Source organism: Dipodomys merriami, unplaced genomic scaffold, assembly GCF_024711535.1.
Source record: "Dipodomys merriami isolate MVZ:Mamm:240054 unplaced genomic scaffold, mDipMer1.0.p SCAF_63, whole genome shotgun sequence".
Taxonomy (NCBI): Eukaryota; Metazoa; Chordata; class Mammalia; order Rodentia; family Heteromyidae; genus Dipodomys; species Dipodomys merriami.
Window position 1 is genome coordinate 5,682,704 of NW_027206213.1, and position 18,700 is coordinate 5,701,403.

General features: G+C 38.2%; 1 non-coding gene and 1 pseudogene across 1 annotated transcript; one reads left to right on the forward strand and one right to left on the reverse strand.

Moving 5' to 3' along the window:
* Positions 1 to 8,151: 8,151 nt before the first annotated feature.
* On the reverse strand, positions 8,152 to 8,232 carry Trnaa-ugc (transfer RNA alanine (anticodon UGC)). The gene has a single exon. It is a non-coding gene; the product is annotated as a tRNA-Ala (tRNA).
* A 7,490-nt stretch (positions 8,233 to 15,722) lies between these two features.
* Positions 15,723 to 16,361, forward strand: LOC138815189 (GTP-binding nuclear protein Ran-like; annotated as a pseudogene).
* Positions 16,362 to 18,700: the final 2,339 nt, after the last annotated feature.

Sequence of the window (18,700 nt, forward strand, 5' to 3'; positions counted from 1 at the left end):
GCCAGTGGCTAATGCCTGTAATCCTAGCTATTTAGGAGGCTGAGATCTGAGGATCACAGTTCAAAGCCAGCCTGAGCAGGAAAGTCCATGAGACCCTTATCTCCAATAAAACCCCTAGAAAACTGGAAGTGGCACTGTGGCTCAAGTGGTAGAGCGCTTACCTTGAGTTGAAGAGTGTAGGGACAGTTCCTAAACCCAGAGTTCAAGCCCCACGACTGACAAAAAGAAAAAAAAAAAAGAAGAAAAAGAAAAAGAAAATCATAGTATACATTGCTGATATTTTTCTCTTCAAAACTTCCCCATAAAATGGAATCACTTTGCAGATGAGCTGTTCTTTGGCACACTTGCAAGCAGTTTGTTTCAAAGGAAGAACTTTAAAAACAGCCACTTCTTTCCTGCCAGAATTTTGAGAGATTGATGCCCTTTTCCTTCATTTGTGCCATGCCTATAAGCTACAGATTGTCAGTTACTTCCTGAGACCCTAAATCGAATTTTGTTAAAAACATTGTTGTTCTCAAAAAAAAAAAAAAAAGTTTGGAGATCACAAATCTGTAAGAATTCCTCTAAGCAACCAGAATTTTTCAGGAAGTTTTGAGGTTACTTTATTGCATTTAACTCTTGTGTTTTGATACTTGATGAACAAGTCATCTGGGATGTTAGTTTTCCATCCAGAGAGTAATGTCTTGCAAATTTCCAACTTGCTGGTGGAGCCAAAAGTATTTTTGTTGTTGTTGTTTGTATGTTTGGGGAGGGATTTTTTCTTTGGTTGCTATTTATTTGAAACCAACTACTACTCCTTTAAACACAAAAAAACTAAAATAGTGACTTTGATATGTCAGTTCTAGCCAGCTCACAATGGATGGTGAGTTGGGGGGTGGCAGAAAAGATCAAGCAACTGAGTTTTATCCAGGGATGTTTCTCTAGACAAGTAAGTTCCTCTGTTGATCTCAGTTTTATTATTGAAGTTGGAATCAGGGCAATTGGCCCAAAGTTCTGCATTCCTTAACTCCCAGAGGAATTCTAACAATGAGTTAAGCGTTTAAAGAGAAAAATCTATAAATTATTGATATTACGGTTAAATTCCTCTATGGAAATAATTGGATTAACTTTTGAGGTATCACTGAACAACCAAGATTAATGCATTGTTTGTTTTGTTTTGTGGAGACAGGGTCTTACATTGTAGTCCAGGCTGTCCTTGAATTAGTATTGTAGCCCTGGCTAGTCTTCAATTCATCCTTTAAGGGATTGTTTCTATATTAACTTAGTAGAATTTAGCTCCTGGGTATACAAACTAACCACTACAAGGAACTATTGGATGCCCCTTATTCTTACCCTAATTATGTCGTAAGCCACTGTAATAGCTTCCTAACTTTTTCATACCTTTGGTCTCTTCCCCCAGTGCTTTTTACACATGACTTGTACTATTTCCCAAATATAGCTCGTCTCATAAGACCTTCTTGATCAAAATCTTAGCTAAGATTTATATAACATATAAAATTTATATAACATATAAAATCCTTCTTATGGCATATTAGGCCTGTACTGCCTTCTTTCCTTCTTTCTTTTCTTTTTTTTTTTTTTTTTTGCTAGTCATGGTTCCTGAACTCTGGGCCTGGGCACTGTCCCTCAGCTCTTCAGCTCAAGGCTAGTGCTCTACCACTTCAGCCACAGCACCACTTCCAGCTTTTTCTGCTTATGTGGTGCTGAGGAATCGAACCCAGGGCCCCATGCATGCAAGGCAAGCACTCTACCACTGAGTCACCTTCCCAGCCCCTTGTAGGTTTTGTTTTTTTTCTTTCTTTCTTTCTTTTCTTCCTTCCTTCCTTTCTCCTTCCTTCCTTCCCTCCTTCCTTCCTTCCTTCCTCCCTTTCCTTCCTTCCTTCCTTTCGTCATGGGGCTTGAACTCTGAGCCTGGGTGCTGACCCTCAGCTCTTCAGCTCAAGGCTGGTGCTCTACCACTTGAGCCACAGTGCCACTTCTGGTTTTCTGGTGGTTTATTGAAGATAAGAGCCTCACGGACTTTCCTCCCGGGCTGGCTTTGAACTGCGATCCTCAGATCTCAGCCTCCAGAGTAGCTAGAATTAGAGGCTGAGCCACCGGCTCCAGGCTGTCCCATTGGTTCTTGCTTTCTGTTTCTGTCCTGATTCTAACTATTCCTAGCTGGAGAAATAGCTTATGGAGTAGAGCACTTGCCCTGAGTTCAAACCTCACTACTTCCAAAGGGGGGAAAAGAAAAAGAAATTAACAAGATCCCCATGTCAACGAATAAGCTAATAATATCCACAGTCCCGGTGCTGGTGGCTCACACCTGTAATCCTAGCTACTCAGGAGGCTGAGATCTGAGGATGGTGGTTCAAAGGAAGGCAGCCTGGGCAGTAAAGTCTGTGAGACTCTTATCTCCAATTAATTGGCCAGAAAACCGGAAGTGGCTCTGTGGCTTAAGTGGTAGAGTGCAAGCTTTGAGCTGAAGAGCTCAGGGACAGCCACCCAGGCCCAGAGTTCAAACCCCACAACTGATTTTTAAAAAAATCCAGAAGTGGAGACTTGGCTCAAGTGCTAGGGCACCAGCCATGAATGAAATAGCTGAGTCAGAGCTCAAGGTCCTGGAAAAAGAAAAGGAAAGAAGAGAGAGGGAGGGAGGAAGAAAGGGAGAAAAGGGAGGGAAAAGATATGTACATTTTAAAGTTGTGAATATTATGATGTGTGAATTTTACCCCAATTTTTAAAAATACCAATTGAAGATTCTGCATGAGGTTTCCCAGAGGATTTTCCATCCAGGGTTGGGAATCTTGAGGTAAGATTCACCATCTTCAGCACACTTATGCTTACAGTAAATGAGGTCTAGGGTACCTGGGCAGAGGCCAGCTGCTGCTTCTGCCCTCTATGTGTGCTGAGCATGCTGCTGAGAAATAAAGTCTTTTCTTTGCATGCTGCTTTGTAATTTTTAAACATCTTCCCCTTCATTAGCTCATTTGATTCTCCTAGGTTTTATCTCCAAACATACTTATATTTTTTTCATACTTACGTGCCAAAAGTTATCTACTTAAATGCAATGGATTTATCTTGAATGTCTTTGCTGACTTTTTGTTTAACTTTTCTTTTACTTCTAATATATTTTACTCATATATGCTCAGTTCTCTGACTTCTATAGCTATAAATGTTTCTGCTTTCTGAGTCTTAATTTTCAACATGGTCTGTTTTTCTTTCTCCCTTCCTCTGAATAAGATGTATAAGCTTTTACTTTAAAACTATACTCTCTTCTTGCTTTTCCTTAATCTTGTCTAGATGATTCAGAATAATTTAGTCACAGTCCATACAATGATACTTGTTGCCCTTCCCTGAATATTTTTATGGTAGAGCCATCATTTATTTAATAAAATGTTTTATAAGATGCTTCTGTTTTATAATACAAATTAATTACCTTCTTTTATTTCCTGTGGCTGTTTAAAGCTTATTTTAATGTTCAAGTTTATTATTTATTCTTTTATAGCCACATATTTACTTTGAAGTCGTTTTTAAGGACTTCAAGCTTTATATTCATTGAAAATCTTTATTGTATTCCTGGAAATAGATCCTCTCCTATATTTACAAATCACCATTTTGGGAGGATGTTATTTGCAATTTCATCTTGGACAAAAATTTGAAGATTGTTTCTAATTATTGTATTTTCTTTCAGTGTATTTTGTAGTCCCCTTTTTGTCCTATCTGTTTCTTTGTTGACATCCAGTTTATTTTATTCTTATTTTGTCTGTCTTAGAGACAAGTCCTCACCATGTAGCCTTATAGTTCAGGGCTGGCCTTGAACTCTCTTGAACTTTCCACCCTGTGAAATTCTAGGTATGCCTAGCCTTTTCTCATTTCTGCTATAGGATAATATAATTATTGTGACATAATTCCCCTTTTTTGTATTTCCCCCTATATTTCCTAGATTTGGCCTATACTTCTTTGTGAGAATGTTTATATACTACAGTGCCATAAATGCTTATACTCACATGAAGCCTTAACTGTCTCTCCACTTTCCTCACTCACCCTGCAAAGTGAGGGGGGTTCAGTTCATGTACCCTGTAGCATCACTGGATTTAGTTGTTTATCTGGAAATTTCCTTTTTTTCATAGTCTTAAAGTCAAAGGTAAAGTCAAAGGCATCATTGGTCCAAATACAAGACTTTCTTGATCTAAATAGAACAAATATATTTCCTATCTTTTTAGTTTAGTATCCTATAGATATCTTACTTTTGCTTATGCTCTACATTTCATGAAATGTCAGTATCATTTTATATGAGCATATGTACAAAGCTATTGAGCCCTTGTGATCCTCTCCTAAGAATATCCTCCTTTGTTCTCACTGTGTGAATCTTTAGGTGCTATTTAATTAATTGTGTCCAAGTGTAATTATTTGTCTTTTATTATTTTATTATCCATCAGGTTTACTTGTAGATTTATAGGCACATTCTAATTATTACAAATGAGGGAAATCAAGATCCTCATGTCTAAAATATACTTAGAGTTAAATTAAAAAAATTAAACCTCCCCAAAACAAATCCTCAAAGAAACAGCAACCTAATTAATAAACTTAAAGAGAGAGTTCTCTGAAGAAAAAATAAGAATGGCCAATAGACAAAGAGAGGCTCAACATATCTAGCCATAAAAGAAATGCAAATCAAAACAGCATTGAGATTCCACCTCACCCCAGTTACAATGGCTATTTTCAAGAAAACTAACAATAACAGATGCTGGTGGGGATTTGGCCAAAAGACAACACTACTTTGTGGGAATGTAAACTTGTTCAGCCATTCTAGAAAGCGGTATGGAGGGTCCTCAAAATATTTGTTAAGTGAAACTTGAAATCATTTTGCTTCTCTTAAGTTTATCATTTTTCTGCTCTTACTTATTTTTCATGTTCCCCCCTCTTATTTTCCCAGAATTTCTAATACTATTTTTGTATGGAATTTTCTTTTAGAGTTATTAGGATAGTCTTACAACTAGTTAGAATAGTTGCACAACAGTGTAAATATACTACCAAGTGTACATTTTTAAGTGGCTAATGGTTAATTTATGTTATGCGAAATGTCCATATTTTATGAAGATAGCACTTCCAGGTTACTTCAGACATTAAGGGATTATTTGTCCCTAGAACAGATTTGACAGTCCATACTCTTCTTTTTAAATGAGGAAAAGTAGTAAAATAAATCCCAGAAAGAGAGGGAGAAAGTTTTCTTCCTTGTGAGTTTTTGGAGTCAAATAGTCTTAGTTCAGATTCTGATTCTGTCAGAAACTAGCTGTGTGCTCTGCATCAGGTCATTTGAGAAGTCAATTTCTTATATATTTAAAAAAAAAAAAAAAAAGAGCCAGGCACTGGTGGCTCACACCTGTAATCCTAGTTTCTCAGGAGGCTAAGATGTGAGGATCATGACTCAAATCCAGTTTGGGCAGGAAAATACATGATACTCTTATCTCCAATAAACTACTCAGAAAAACCTGGAAGTGGGGCTGTGGCTCAAGTGGTAGAGTGCCAGCCTTAAACAAAAGAAGTTCAGAGACAGTGCCCAAGTCCAGAGTTCAAGCCCCAGCACCAGCAAAAATAAAAATAACATCCTCCCCCCAATAAGCTGGATGCCAGTGGCTCACACCTGTAATCCTAGGTACTAGGTAGGCTGAGATCTCAGGATCTTGGTTCAAAGCTATCCCGGGCAGAAAAGTCTGTGAGCCTCTTCTCTCCAATTAACCACTCAAAAACCAGAAGTGACACTGTGGCTTAAGTGGTAGAGTGCTAGCCTTGAGCACAAAATGTCCGAGGCCCTGAGTTCAAGCCCCATAGCCAACCAAAAACAAAAACAAAAACAAAACAAAAAATCCCCACTACTTCTTAAGGACTTTGTAAAGACTGAATGTAGTAATGCATGTAAATGTTCTTTGTTTTGTTTTTTTTTTTTTGCATGTAAATGTTCTTTGGAGTATGAGTTTTTGTTTGCCCACTTACTCCTTCTACCTTCTGAACTCCTCCTCTTTCCATAGATACTGGACTACATGTGCCCCCTGCCTGGGTGAATTGGTCTTTTCCCATCCCTATTATATATAAATAAATGCAAATCAAGGAAGCACCAGGTAGACAAGTAGGCTTGGACCACATCTGATTAATTTTAGCATTGTAAGAAAACAACAAAGGAGTCGGGATCAGATAGCTCAATAGGACAAAATAAATGTGTATTCCCTCCTTTTGATATTAATTTTTCCATAGATTTCTTCCCATTAAACAAAATAGCACAGGAAACCTAACTATTGTGCACAAGTTTGGCTAAAATTACTATATATATTTTTTAATCTGGTGGGAAAAGAAACCTTGAACTATAGTAGAAAGTATTCAATGTGTTAGAAAGTATGAAATTGTGTTGTGTAATATTTCTGGTTTGTTTTTCACACAAAGGCAAAAACACTTGATACATTATAAGGAGGAAGCAGATTCAAGGTAAGAGCTCTAGATTAGCAGTCCTGGCCCTGTCACCGACTGACCTTCAATAGGCCACTGTTCCTAGCTTGCTCCATTTATTCAAATGGAAAATGTAAGCATTGAACTTATCCCCTTATTCTTTGAAATTCAACAATTTTTTTCATTGAAAAATTCCACTGCTTAGGAACTTTAAAAAATATTTCACCATTTCTATGTCAATTATAAGATGGTTTTAGGTATATTTTAAAATATTTTGGATCTATATTTTATTTATTTATTTATTTGTCAGTCATGGGGCTTGAACTCTGGGCTTGGGCACTGTTGCTCAGCCCTTCAGCTCAAGGCAAGGGCTCTGTCACTTGAGCCACAACGCCACTTCCAGTTTTCTGAGTGGTTTATTGGAGACAGGAGTCTCACAGATGTTCCTGCCTGGGCTGGCTTTGAACCACAATCCTCATAGAATTACAGGCATGAACCACTTGTGCCTGGCTAGATCTATATTTTAATAAAAATATATTAAATTAATTTTAATAAAATTATTATGTGATTTAAATATAGATTACTAAGAAAGTATTCCTTTTATTTTAATTCTGAGTTAAAAAACATTATTATCTCCAAGTCAGTTTTTATTTAGCAAGTTTTTATTTTCAATTTTTTTTAATTTCATAAACTATGACATTATGATGGATGGATTAACTGTTATTGTTTTTACTTTGGCCTCATATTAAAGAGAATTTTGGTCTCTATGGAATGGCTTGTTTGAGAATTATAATTAAGTCTTATTTAAAAACCATACAAGGACCTGGTACTGGTGGTTCATGCCTGTAATCCTAGCTACTAAGGAGGCTGAGATCTGAGGATTGCAGTTCCAAGCCAGCATGGGCAAGAAAGTTAGTGAGATTCTTATCTCCAATTAACTACCAAAATGCCAGAAGTAAATCTGTGGCTCAAGTGGTAGAACACAAAAGCCCAGGGATAGTGCCCAGACCCTGAGTTCAAGCCCCAGGATGGGAATTTTTTTTTAAGCATACAAAGTATAACAGTGTTATGTTCTTACAAGATATGGATTCTGAGTTTTTGGAGGGAGGGGAAGAAATATATCATCTTTGGTGTTGGTTCTAGAGATTAGATAGTTAAATTGAAAATAAATTTATTGTTATTCTATTCCAAGGTACTATTGGTTTGTATTCATGAGGGTATGCTGAAAATTTCCTTGACATGTTCTGAAAAGCATTACCTTAGAATCCATTCACCTGTCTGTGAATGGCATAAGAGCACAGCATTGAGGAGAAGGTACTGGCATTGAAGTAGAAAGCCCATGTTTAAGTTTTGGTACCCTATCTACTTTTAGAATACAGATCAAATCACTTAATTTTCAGCCTTTAGTTTCTCATCATAAAATTAGAATAATTATTTGTCTTCTCTCTATGGTTGAGTCTTCCTAAAAAACAAATAAAATTAAGTCAATGACATGATATTGAACATTTTGCTATAATAATTATTACATGAATGTTTATTCATTATGTAGCATTTTATTATGTAGCATTTTATGGTGTGTATGCTAATACTGGGTTTTTTTTTTTTTTTTTTTTGGTGCGGTCGTGGGGTCTGAACCCTGGGCCTGGGCGCTATCCCTCAGCTCTTCAGCTCAAGGCTAGCGCTCTACCACTTGAGCCACAGCGCCACTTCCAGCTTTTTTCTTTTTGCTTATGTGGTGCTGAGGAATCGAACCCAGGGCCTCTTGCATGCAAGGCAAGCGCTCTACCACTGAGCCACCATCCCAGCCCCTAATACTGGGGTTTTAACTCAGGGCCTAGATGCTGTCTCTTAGCTTTTTTGCTCAAGGTCAGGACACTCTACCACTTAAGGCATACCACCACTTCTGGTTGGCTGGGGTTTTTTTGGGGGGAGGCATATTTATTTATGTGGGTGGTTAATTGGAGATGGTATCTCATGGACTTTTCTGTCTAAACTGGCTTTGAATCACAATTCTCAGATTTTAGGCTTCTGAGTAGCCTGACCCACCACAACTGCCTATGTACCATTTGACAGGGTAAGTTGAGTGAAGTGACAGCTGGGGGCTAAAAATTTAAGGAAGCACTTACTCTCAGAACTGTGCAAATACAGAGTGTGTTTTGAGAGTGACTCCTTAAATTTTGAGTCCCTGCTGATTCCTCACTCTCTCCCTGATAGTTCAGGCCTAGGTATATGGCCATAAGAATCTAGATGCAAGTCTGATTTCTGAAAGCCTTTTTTTAAAAAATGAAATTCAGTACATTTAAGGTATTTAGGAGCAACTTTATACCTGCTAGTTTTCAAAAGCTATGAAACTGCTGGTAGGATGAAATATTACTTCTCTAATTTCTTTTTATTGATTATATTATACTACTTATATCTGTGAACAGTTAGATGTTACAAAATAAACTCATTTTTATCATCAGATACTTTCCTGAAGGTAGTTTTCCATCATGATAGGTTACTATATGATACCATATCTGCATTCTTATTTTCTGGAATTGGTAATATTAAATTTGAATACTAAAGCTTTCAGCTTCAGCTTCTTTAAACTGCTTGCTTTTAAGGTTGAAACAATTTGCTTGGCAAGTAAATAAGATATCACAAACATTTTTAAAATTCCAGAGAAAAATGAATATGAAAACTGTAGTTCCAGGCTGAGAGCTAGATTCCTAGAAATAAACATGAATTCCCCTGCTATTGAACTAGACCCATTTCATCCACTGTGTAGTATGCCAAGTTGTAAGTTACAGAGAGTTTATTTGGGAAGTGGCCAAGGATGGAGACAGGAGGGCATGGATCAAGGTCAAATCTACCTCCCCAGAACAAGGCTTAGGGACATATATAGGATAAAGAAGAAATGGGATCTAATTTGTGAGGAAAGATGATTAGAAGTTAAGAAAAGCAAAGTAATTGTGTTCTGTGTATGTGTAATAAATGATAGCTCTTACGATGCAATATGGTGGCTTTCTCTTTGTTTTGAGTGCAGAGTTATTGGTCCCTTGACATCAAAGAAGTCACAGATGAGATATTGAATAGGCCCAAGTGAAGAATTGGTTGTTTTAACAAAAGAGTCCTTCAAGTTCCAGAACAACCTTTAGCATCGTGACCCATAGATCAGAGGTGTTCTCTACAGCAAGAGAGAGCTAGAAGATTAATAATAAATTATTCAGCTATATGGACTAAAATTAGTGAAGTTTAAAGTCAACAAAAAGCAGTAACTAAAAGCAAGTGAACTTTGAGCGTTTATTCGGGTCCTATGTACAAATGGCCCAGATTCAGCCTCTATGCACAAACAGATTTTTCAAGAGCTGTTCACATGCCCTTGCTTTTGGTGTGAGGTTTTCAGGTTAAGAATGAACTAACAAACTTCTCCATGAGTTCTTTAAACAAAGAAAGCCAGTGTTTGAGTTAGATGCATATTTAAAACTTTTAAAAGTGCTTGCTTATAGAAGTTTAAACTTTGTAGCCTCCTTTTTTTATTTTGCTTTTTCATGCAGCTATTAAAAGGTTTGACCAACAATTTTTTCCTATAGTTGTCTAATTGTCCATATGTAGGATTTGAGAGATTTTATTTCCTCATGTTTTATATTTAATCTCCTCTGCTCCTTAAGTATTGCCATATTTTATTTTAGTTTGAAGCTGAATTTGTCACTTAAGAACGATGTTTTTGAAAAGAGATGAAATAGAGTCAGAGTGAATGTCAAACTTACAGAAGCTAGAGAACTGCTAAGTAGAGAGATTCCTCAGGAAATGTGGCCTAGAGTAAAAACATTGATGAGATACTCTTTATTTTATGTGGTTAATAAAAGAAGAAAAGCTGGGCGCCAGTGGCTTACACCTGTAATCCTAGCTACTCAGGAGGCTAAGATCTGAGGATCGAGATTCAAAGCCAGCCTGGGCAGGAAAGACCATGAGACTCCTATCTCCAATAAACCACTAGAAAACTGGAAGTGGTGCTGTAGCTCAAGCCGTAGAGTGCTTGCCTTGAGCTAAAGAGCTGAGGGACAGCGCCCAGGGCCAGAGTTCAAGCCCCACGACCAACAAAAATAAAGAAATAAAAAATAAATAGAATAAATAAAAGAAAAGAAGAAAAGCTTGAGGCCATTTTCTAATATTTACTATTTTAACAGATTATCAACAACATGTTGCATATTTAAACTATATTTCCCTCTAATGTGAAATGTAGATACATTTATGAGCAAGAACTTTGGTACCACAATGAACAACCATATCAAACTAAGTACGTCATTTGGGTATGTCTCCTCTATCACTCAGCATTGTGTAATTTGGTTTCTATTATCTCCCAGAAATGTCCTAAGTTGGCCAGGACATAATAAGCTATCTGCTAGATGTGGAGGTTGTTAAAGATGAAGGAATTTAAAATTTAAACAGAAGTTTCAACTCTACCAAAATACCACACAGACTTACCCGAGATTTAAAATGAACTGTATTCTGTTTTTGTCTTTTCTTTTTTTGGTACTGGGTATCAAATCCAGGGTGTTGCACTTGCTATGCAAGTGCTTTGCCACTGAGCTACATACCAGCCCCATGAACTTTATTCTGAATGCCTAAAAGTTAGGAATTTTTCCCTCTTCTTTTATGTGTTTGGACTTTCAAAGGTGAACAGGCTTACTTTTATAATCAAAGAGTAGAGAAAACAAGAATGCATTCATATGAGGATTTAAATCCTCCTAGTCTCTGCTTTGTTGGAGGAGTGTTGGGATCTCAGCAGGGCATCAAAGCAGCCTTGGGTGGGACTATGGATTCTAAATAATGGAGCTGAGTATGGTAAATGTGTACAATCTTGATTGGCTTAATATGGTCTCACTCGCCCATATTCATCAACTATTCATTACCAAGCATGACAACTAAGTACAAAGTGTTGTGTGAAGAGCTATACAGCCAAGATAAAAGGAGCTCCAACATGGAGCTGTTCTAGAAGAATTCTTTAATTAGCACTATGATAGGAGTTACAAAGAAACCACAAAATTCTTAGAGAGTTTGTAATGACAGACCCTGATATCATGTTAAGGGAAGGGAGCTCAAGGATGGCTGGTGTGAGGAAGTTATACATCTAAATCTAAAGTGAGAGGCAATAGCCAAACATGAAGGGTGAAGAAAGGTGTGTGTGTGTGTGTGTGTGTGCACACGTGTGTGTGTGCGTGTGTGCATGCTACTACTGGAACTTGAACCCAGGTGCTCTTTCCTGGCTTTTTCTATTCAAGGCTGGTTCTCCACCACTTAGCTACACCTCTACTCGTAGCTTTTTGCTAGTTAGAGATCAGGGTCTCACTGACTTGTCTATCATAGCTGGCTTTGAACCATAATCTTCATATTTCAGACTCCTGAGTAGCTAGGATTACAGGTATTTTTATAGAAGCATTCATTTCAAGAATGCCCAGAAATAGGAAAACACATGCCAGTATTAAGAAACACAAGACCATTGTGGAGGAGCCTAGAAAAAGGAGTTACCTTTTTTTTAATCTTTTAAAGAGATTTGCATTTGAAGAATACTTTACTCTATGGAATATGGATTAGTGTGGGCTAGAGGAGAGAAGAGCCCTATCAGAGCTTATTACCTTCCTCCAGTTGGGAGAGAATGGATTCCAGGTAAGTCTCTAGGTGAGTTGTGGCAATAGTCTTGGGTCAGGATATCCAAGCTGTAGAGATACTTTTAAAGTATAGTTGACAAGAATTGCTCTCTGGTTATTTAAGAGAGAAATTATAAATTGTCAAGAATGACTCCCAAGGCTAGATGTTCCTCAGTGTCAGAGCATGTACAAGGTTCTGGCTTATTTCAGCTCTACTAAAATAAAACAAATAAATGAAAACAAAGCCCTCTTGTTATTGAGTTTGTATAAACTGCTAGGACATCTTCCCACATCATGGCTCTCTGAAGTGGGCAAAACATTCATTATCATTTTATAGATTTTTAAATGAATAAATCAAGGAATTGAGTGGCAGCTCCACTTATGTAGTGATGCCAACTGGACTTCTGTATCTGAATCAGCATTTGAATTATGAAAGCAGTGATTCTCAGTGTAGATTCTGCTTTGTATTGAGAAGCCTGATAATGATGTGTTGTTTGCTTCAGGATTTGCTGTTCAAATATTCCTATTATCACTTGAAATGTCAGATGACATCTTACTTTGCTACTGGCAGTTCAGACTCCACGGTAATGACAATAAAGAATAGTAGCATACACAGAAAACTGTTTCTGGCTAGGAAAACCCCACCCTAAAATGTAACTTAGATGTTCCATTCTGCCATCCTTAGTGGATTGTGTTAATGTTTACTTTCTTGTTCTGATTATTTAATTTGTCCTCCACCTTATTCTTGCTCTATAAATGACTCCTCTCCCCAGCAGAAATTTTCAAAGAACAGTACAACATATATATATATATATTCTTCAGGTGTCTCAGAAATATTATTTGTGTTCAAGAGCACCTCCTCCAGTCTCCATCCAACACTGTTCTTCTTGGTCTGCTATGCCTGAAATGGGGGAGGTGATGGCTTGCCACTCTTTCTCTTTGGTGCCTTATCAGCCTTTCTTGCTCTATCAAACCAGTACAGCTTTCTGTATATAAACAGTCCAGTCATTAAATTCTCTTCAGCAAAACCATTCTGAGCATGTTTTATTCTCCAAACTTGACTGAGTTTTCTATTTCTTCTTATATTTCAGTCATTTCTTGTTTTATACATTTCAAGGCTATATTGTTAAATTGCAAAGCATTAAGTTTAGAAATCATAAACCATAAGTTTATGATTGATGGGTCTCCTGGATTGGTAGTTCTTTTACATATTATTTTTTGGAAAATACGATTTTGACTAATAGTAACTAATGGATAAATAAGTCTCCTTTGGGTTTGTATTTATTGCTCATGTTATTTTCTTTTAGTCTATTGCTTTTCAACCTTCTGTGTTATTTTGTTTCAGAGTAAGTTTTTTTTCTTTTTCTATTTTATTTTCAAAGTAAGTTTTTAAAAGTTTATAATTTGATGGGGCTGGGAAGATGGCTCAGTGGTAGAGTGCTTGCCTTGCATGCATGAGGCCCTGGGTTCGATTCCTCAGCACCACATAAGCAGAAAAGGCTGGAAGTGGCACTATAGCTCAAGTGGTAGAGTGTTAGCCTTGAGCTGAAGAGCTGAGGGACAGCGCCCAGGCCCAGAGTTCAGGCCCCACAACTGGCAAATAATAAAATAAAATAAATAAAATAAATAAAAGTTTATAATTTGAATGTTTTTGTTGCTATTTGTTTTTAAAAATTTTTGAGACAATATGTCACTATCCAACCCAGGCTGGCCCTTGAACTCTCCATCTTCCTGCTTCAGCTTCTAGAGATCAGCAGTGGGCTGACAGTTCCAACTTTCTAATCTTCTAATCACTTGGTTCTTTCGGTACCTGTTCCACCTTGAGGTTATCTAGGGACTTCACTAGGAATCACCTCATCACCATAAACTCAGGTGCTATTGAGAAGCAGAATTTATTTTCAGTGCTGTTAATCCAGCACAAGCATGCATGATTAATAAGCTAGCTACATCCCTAGCCCACCGAGATATTATTGAAAGGAGCTTATTATGAATGACAAAAGGGAAACCATACAACTTATGTATCTTTAGGTTTGGCTTATTTCATTTAATATAATTTTTCCCAAGTCTTTCCATTTCCTTATGAATGGAACAATGTCATTCTTTTGGATGGAAGCATAGAATCCCATTTTGCATATATACCACATTTTCTTGATCCACTTGTTCAATGTGGGCGTGTTGGTTGATTCCATATCTTAATTATGGTAAACAAATGCTGCAATGAACATGATTGTGCTGGTGGTTTTAGTGTGGCCTGCTTTGTGGTCAGTTGGATAAATGCCCAGGAGTGGGATTTCTGGGTCATAGGGAAGCTCTATGTTTAGTCTTTTGCAGAATTTCCATACTGCTTTCCAGAGTGGTTGAACCAGTTTACATTCCCACCAACCGTGTGGTAGTCTGCCTTTGGCCACATCTCCACCAGCATCTGTTATTGTTGGTTTTCTTGATAATGGCCATTCTAACTGGGTGAGGTGGAATCTTAATGTTGTTTTGATTGCAATTCTTTTATGGCCAGAGATATTGAATATCTCTGTCTATTGGTCATTCTTATTTCTTCTTTGGAGAAGTCTCCCTTTAAGTCTTTAGACTATTTATTAATTGGGTTGTTGTTTCTTTGAGGATTTGTTTTTGGGAGGTTTAATTTTTTGAGCTCTGAGAATATTTTAGGTATGAGGCACTTGTCTGATACATAGCTAGTAAAGATCTTTTCCATTCTATGGGCTTTCTATTTATCTTGCTAGCTATGTCCTTTGCCATGAAGAAACTCTTTAGTTTGGTGCAATCCCATTTATCTAGTCTTTCTTTGATTTGTTGTGATTCTGGATCTTTACTATGAAGTTTTGACCTATGCCAAGGATCCTTAGTGTTTCCTCTGTTCCTGTAGTATTTTCAGATTATCTGCTCTTCAATTGAGGTCTTTGATTAATTTGGAATTCATTCTGGTGTAGGGTGATATATAAGGATCTAGCTTCAGCTTTCTGCACATGTATAGACAATTCTGCCAGCACCATTATGTGCCTATAAATCTACAAGTAAATCCAAAGGATAGTAAAAGGCAAAAAAATTACACTCGGACATATTAATTCAACAACATTCTAAACATTCATAAGTAAGAACAAAGGAGGATATTCTTAGGAGAGAATCTCAAGGGCTCAATAGCATGTGCATGTGATCAAATAACACGATGCTTATTGATATAAACTCCAAGAAATGAAAACGAGAGGCTTTTTATTGTGCTGTTTGCAGTTCTTCTCTACCTCCTCCTCCTCTACTTACTCCTTCTCTTCCTCCTCCTCCTCCTCCTCTCCTCCTATTTTTCCCCTTTGTCGCTGATTTTTTATTTCTGTATCCTTTGTGTTGTATGTAAGTTTATATCTTATTTGAGGAGGGGAAGAAGCAGCACCGAAACCATGGGACAAGGGTGAACTAATTCAGCAGTGAAACCCACTAGATGTTATCTTGGAAATGAACTATACAAATTGGGGAGGAGTGGGGGTGAGAGGGGAAAAAACTGGGAGAAAATGAGGGAGGGGGTGACACTGTTCAAAAAACAAATGTACTCAATACCTGACTTAGGTAACTGTAATCCCTCTGTATATCACCTTTACAATAAAAATTAAAAAGTAAGAGTCAGATGGGTGCAGAAATGCTTCTGGAAGGATTGCCGTGATGGCCATGCAGGGAGAGCCCCAGGTGCAGTTCAAGCTCATCCTGGGCCTGGTGGGGGTCGGTGGAACCGAGAAGATGATGTTCATGAAGTGTCACCTGACAGGCGAGTTTGAGAAGAACTATGTAGCCACGCTGGGCATCAAGGTCCACCCCATTGTCTTCCACACCAACTGAGGGCCATCAAGGTCAACGTGTGGGACAAGGCTGGACAGGAGAAGTTCCTCAGCCTGAGAAATGGCGACTACATCCAAGCCCAGTGCGCCATCCTAATATTTGATGTAACATCAAGAGTTACTTAAAAGAACGTGCCCCACTGGCCTAGGGATCTGTGCTTGTGTATGAGAGCATCCCCATTGTGTTGGGTGGCAATGAAGTAGACATCAAGGACAGGAACGTGAAGGCAAAGTCTGTTGTCTTCCACCAGAAAAAGGATCTTAAGTACTATGACATCTCTGCCAAAAGCAACCACCAAAAACTCTTCCTCTGGCTCACCAGAAAGCTCATCAGAGACCCTGACTTGAGTTTGTCTCCATGCCCGCTCTTGCCCCACCAGAGGTAGTCTTGGATCCAGCCTTGGATGAACATGACCCAGAGGTTGCTCAGACCACAGCTTTCCAGGATGAGGATGACGACCTGTGAGAAAGCAAAGCTGGAGCCGGTATCTCAAGTCTACTTTTATGTTTATTTTTTTTTTTGGTCCAGTCGTGGGGCCTGAACTCTGGGCCTGGGCGCTTTCCCTCAGCTCTTCAGCTCAAGGCTAGCGCTCTACCACTTGAGCCACAGCGCCACTTCTGGCTTTTTTCTTTTTGCTTATGTGGTGCTGAGGAATCAAACCCAGGGCCTCATACATGCAAGGCAAGCACTCTACCACTGAGCCACCTTCCCAGCCCTCAAGTCTACTTTTATAGGCAGCTGTCCTGGGACGTCAATGGTGCCCATGTGTGCCACTTTATCATCCAGCGAAGCAGAACATGTGCTTCATCTTTGGGATGCTGAAGGAGATGAATAAGCATTGGAATGAATGTGGCAGTTAAATACCTTCTTTTTTTTTTTTTTTACTTGAATACTTAGCTGTTTGGATCACAGTTGTTTCCTTCTTGAGTTTCAAAGATAAGACAGCTACAGTCACATCACAATACTCAGTGGTAAAACCTTGTTTGTTACTCTCATTCCCATTCCTTTGTTTAAAATCAGAATAAAGTTGTATGTCAAGTACCATAAATAAATAAATAATAAATAAATAAATAAGTAACATTAAAAAAAGAAAAGAAGCCTCCAGGCGTCGGTGGGTCACACCTGTAATCCTAGCTACTCAGGATGCTGAGATCTGAGAATCAAGGTTCAAAGCCAGCCCCGGCAGAAATGTCCGTAAGACTCTTTTTTTTTGGGGGGGGGGGGAGGGGGTCCGGTCGTGGGGCCTGAACTCTGGGCCTGAGTGCTGTCCTTCAGCTCTTCAGCTCAAGGCTAGCACCTACCATTTGAGCCACAGCGCCACTTCCGGCTTTTTTTTTTCCTGCTTATGTGGTGCTGAGGAATTGAACCCAGGACCTCATGCATGCAAGGCAAGCACTCTACCACTGAGCCACCTTCCCAGCCCCCCGTGAGACTCTTATCTCCAATAAACCACCAAAAACTGGAAGTGTCTCTGTAGCTCAAGTGGTAGAGTGCTTGTTTGAGCTGAAGAGTGCAAGTACAGAGCCCAAGCCCAGAGTTCAAGCCCTGTGAGAAAAAGAAAGAAAGAAAGAAGGAAAGAAAGCAAGTAAAAAAGAATGAATGAAAGAAAGAAAGAATGGGAATTAATGACAAAAGGTACTTCAATCTATGTGACAAGAAACTAGATGGCACTAAGACCAAATATAATTCTTATTAAGGTCAGCATAGATTTTCTTTTTTGCTTACTATCATGTGTTCACCAACATGTTTTATTAATACTGTGTGGCTGCTAAGTGTCCTAGGCCAGAACAAGCAGGTAATTTGTCACATCGTTCCTGCAAGCCCTTGTGTATTTTGTATTGCCTTCTGAGCCAGGCAGTGTTACACCAGCTGTGATTCAACCAGTAGATAATACATAAGTGGGCAAGCCTCCCTCCCTGCCTGGGATTCCTGCCCTGTGCCCTGCCCTGAATCCCAAACAACTCTTCACACTTTGGACCTAGCCTGTTTTGTATTTCTAGACAATTTCTGGAATGTGAAAATATTTACCATAGTTTGAAGTACAGCTGTGTATTCAGAGCACTCTTTTTGTAAAGAAAACATTTTGTTCTTGCCATGGGCTAGTCAAAGGTGTCTCAAAATGTAAATTAAAACCAAGAGTTAAAATACATAATAATTTTCAGAATGATAATGAAAAAGAAAAGAAAGGAGAATTCTACAAGAGCTGGATGGGCGATTATATTTAAGGTCCCTGTAGTCTATGACAACCTTGTGGGAATCAAGGAGCCATACCTCGTTGATTTTTTAAATCTCTTCTTCCCCTTTATACTAGTCTTTATCTGCTTATATCACAACTTATTTCCTGCTTATTGTTGTCATGCTAACAGTATTTGTATGACTAGTACAAAGAGGTTAACCAAACCACCTGGAAACACACAGCTAATAAGGAACAGAGTCATAGTTTGAATTCACACAATTCAATCTTAGCTTTTGTGTTCTTAACTACCATATCATCGTTGGTGCAGCACTAGACACAGAAGCAACCCACTTAACATACCCATATTCTTGTTATTAATCTTCAGCTTGTATGTATGTGTGTGTGAACACCAGGTCCACTGTTAAATAACTCCAATAAATCTTATTTTTATTCTTTTTTTTTGGGGGGGAGAGGAACTTACACTGAAGTCTTTTTAGAAAATGTGATTAACCCCAATCACCTGTATAGAAATAATCATGAGTACTATCACAAAATCAATGACTTAAAATGAGACTTTAAAAAGATTATTTTAAAATGTGGTCATTCTTTTTTAATTTTTTATTGTGAT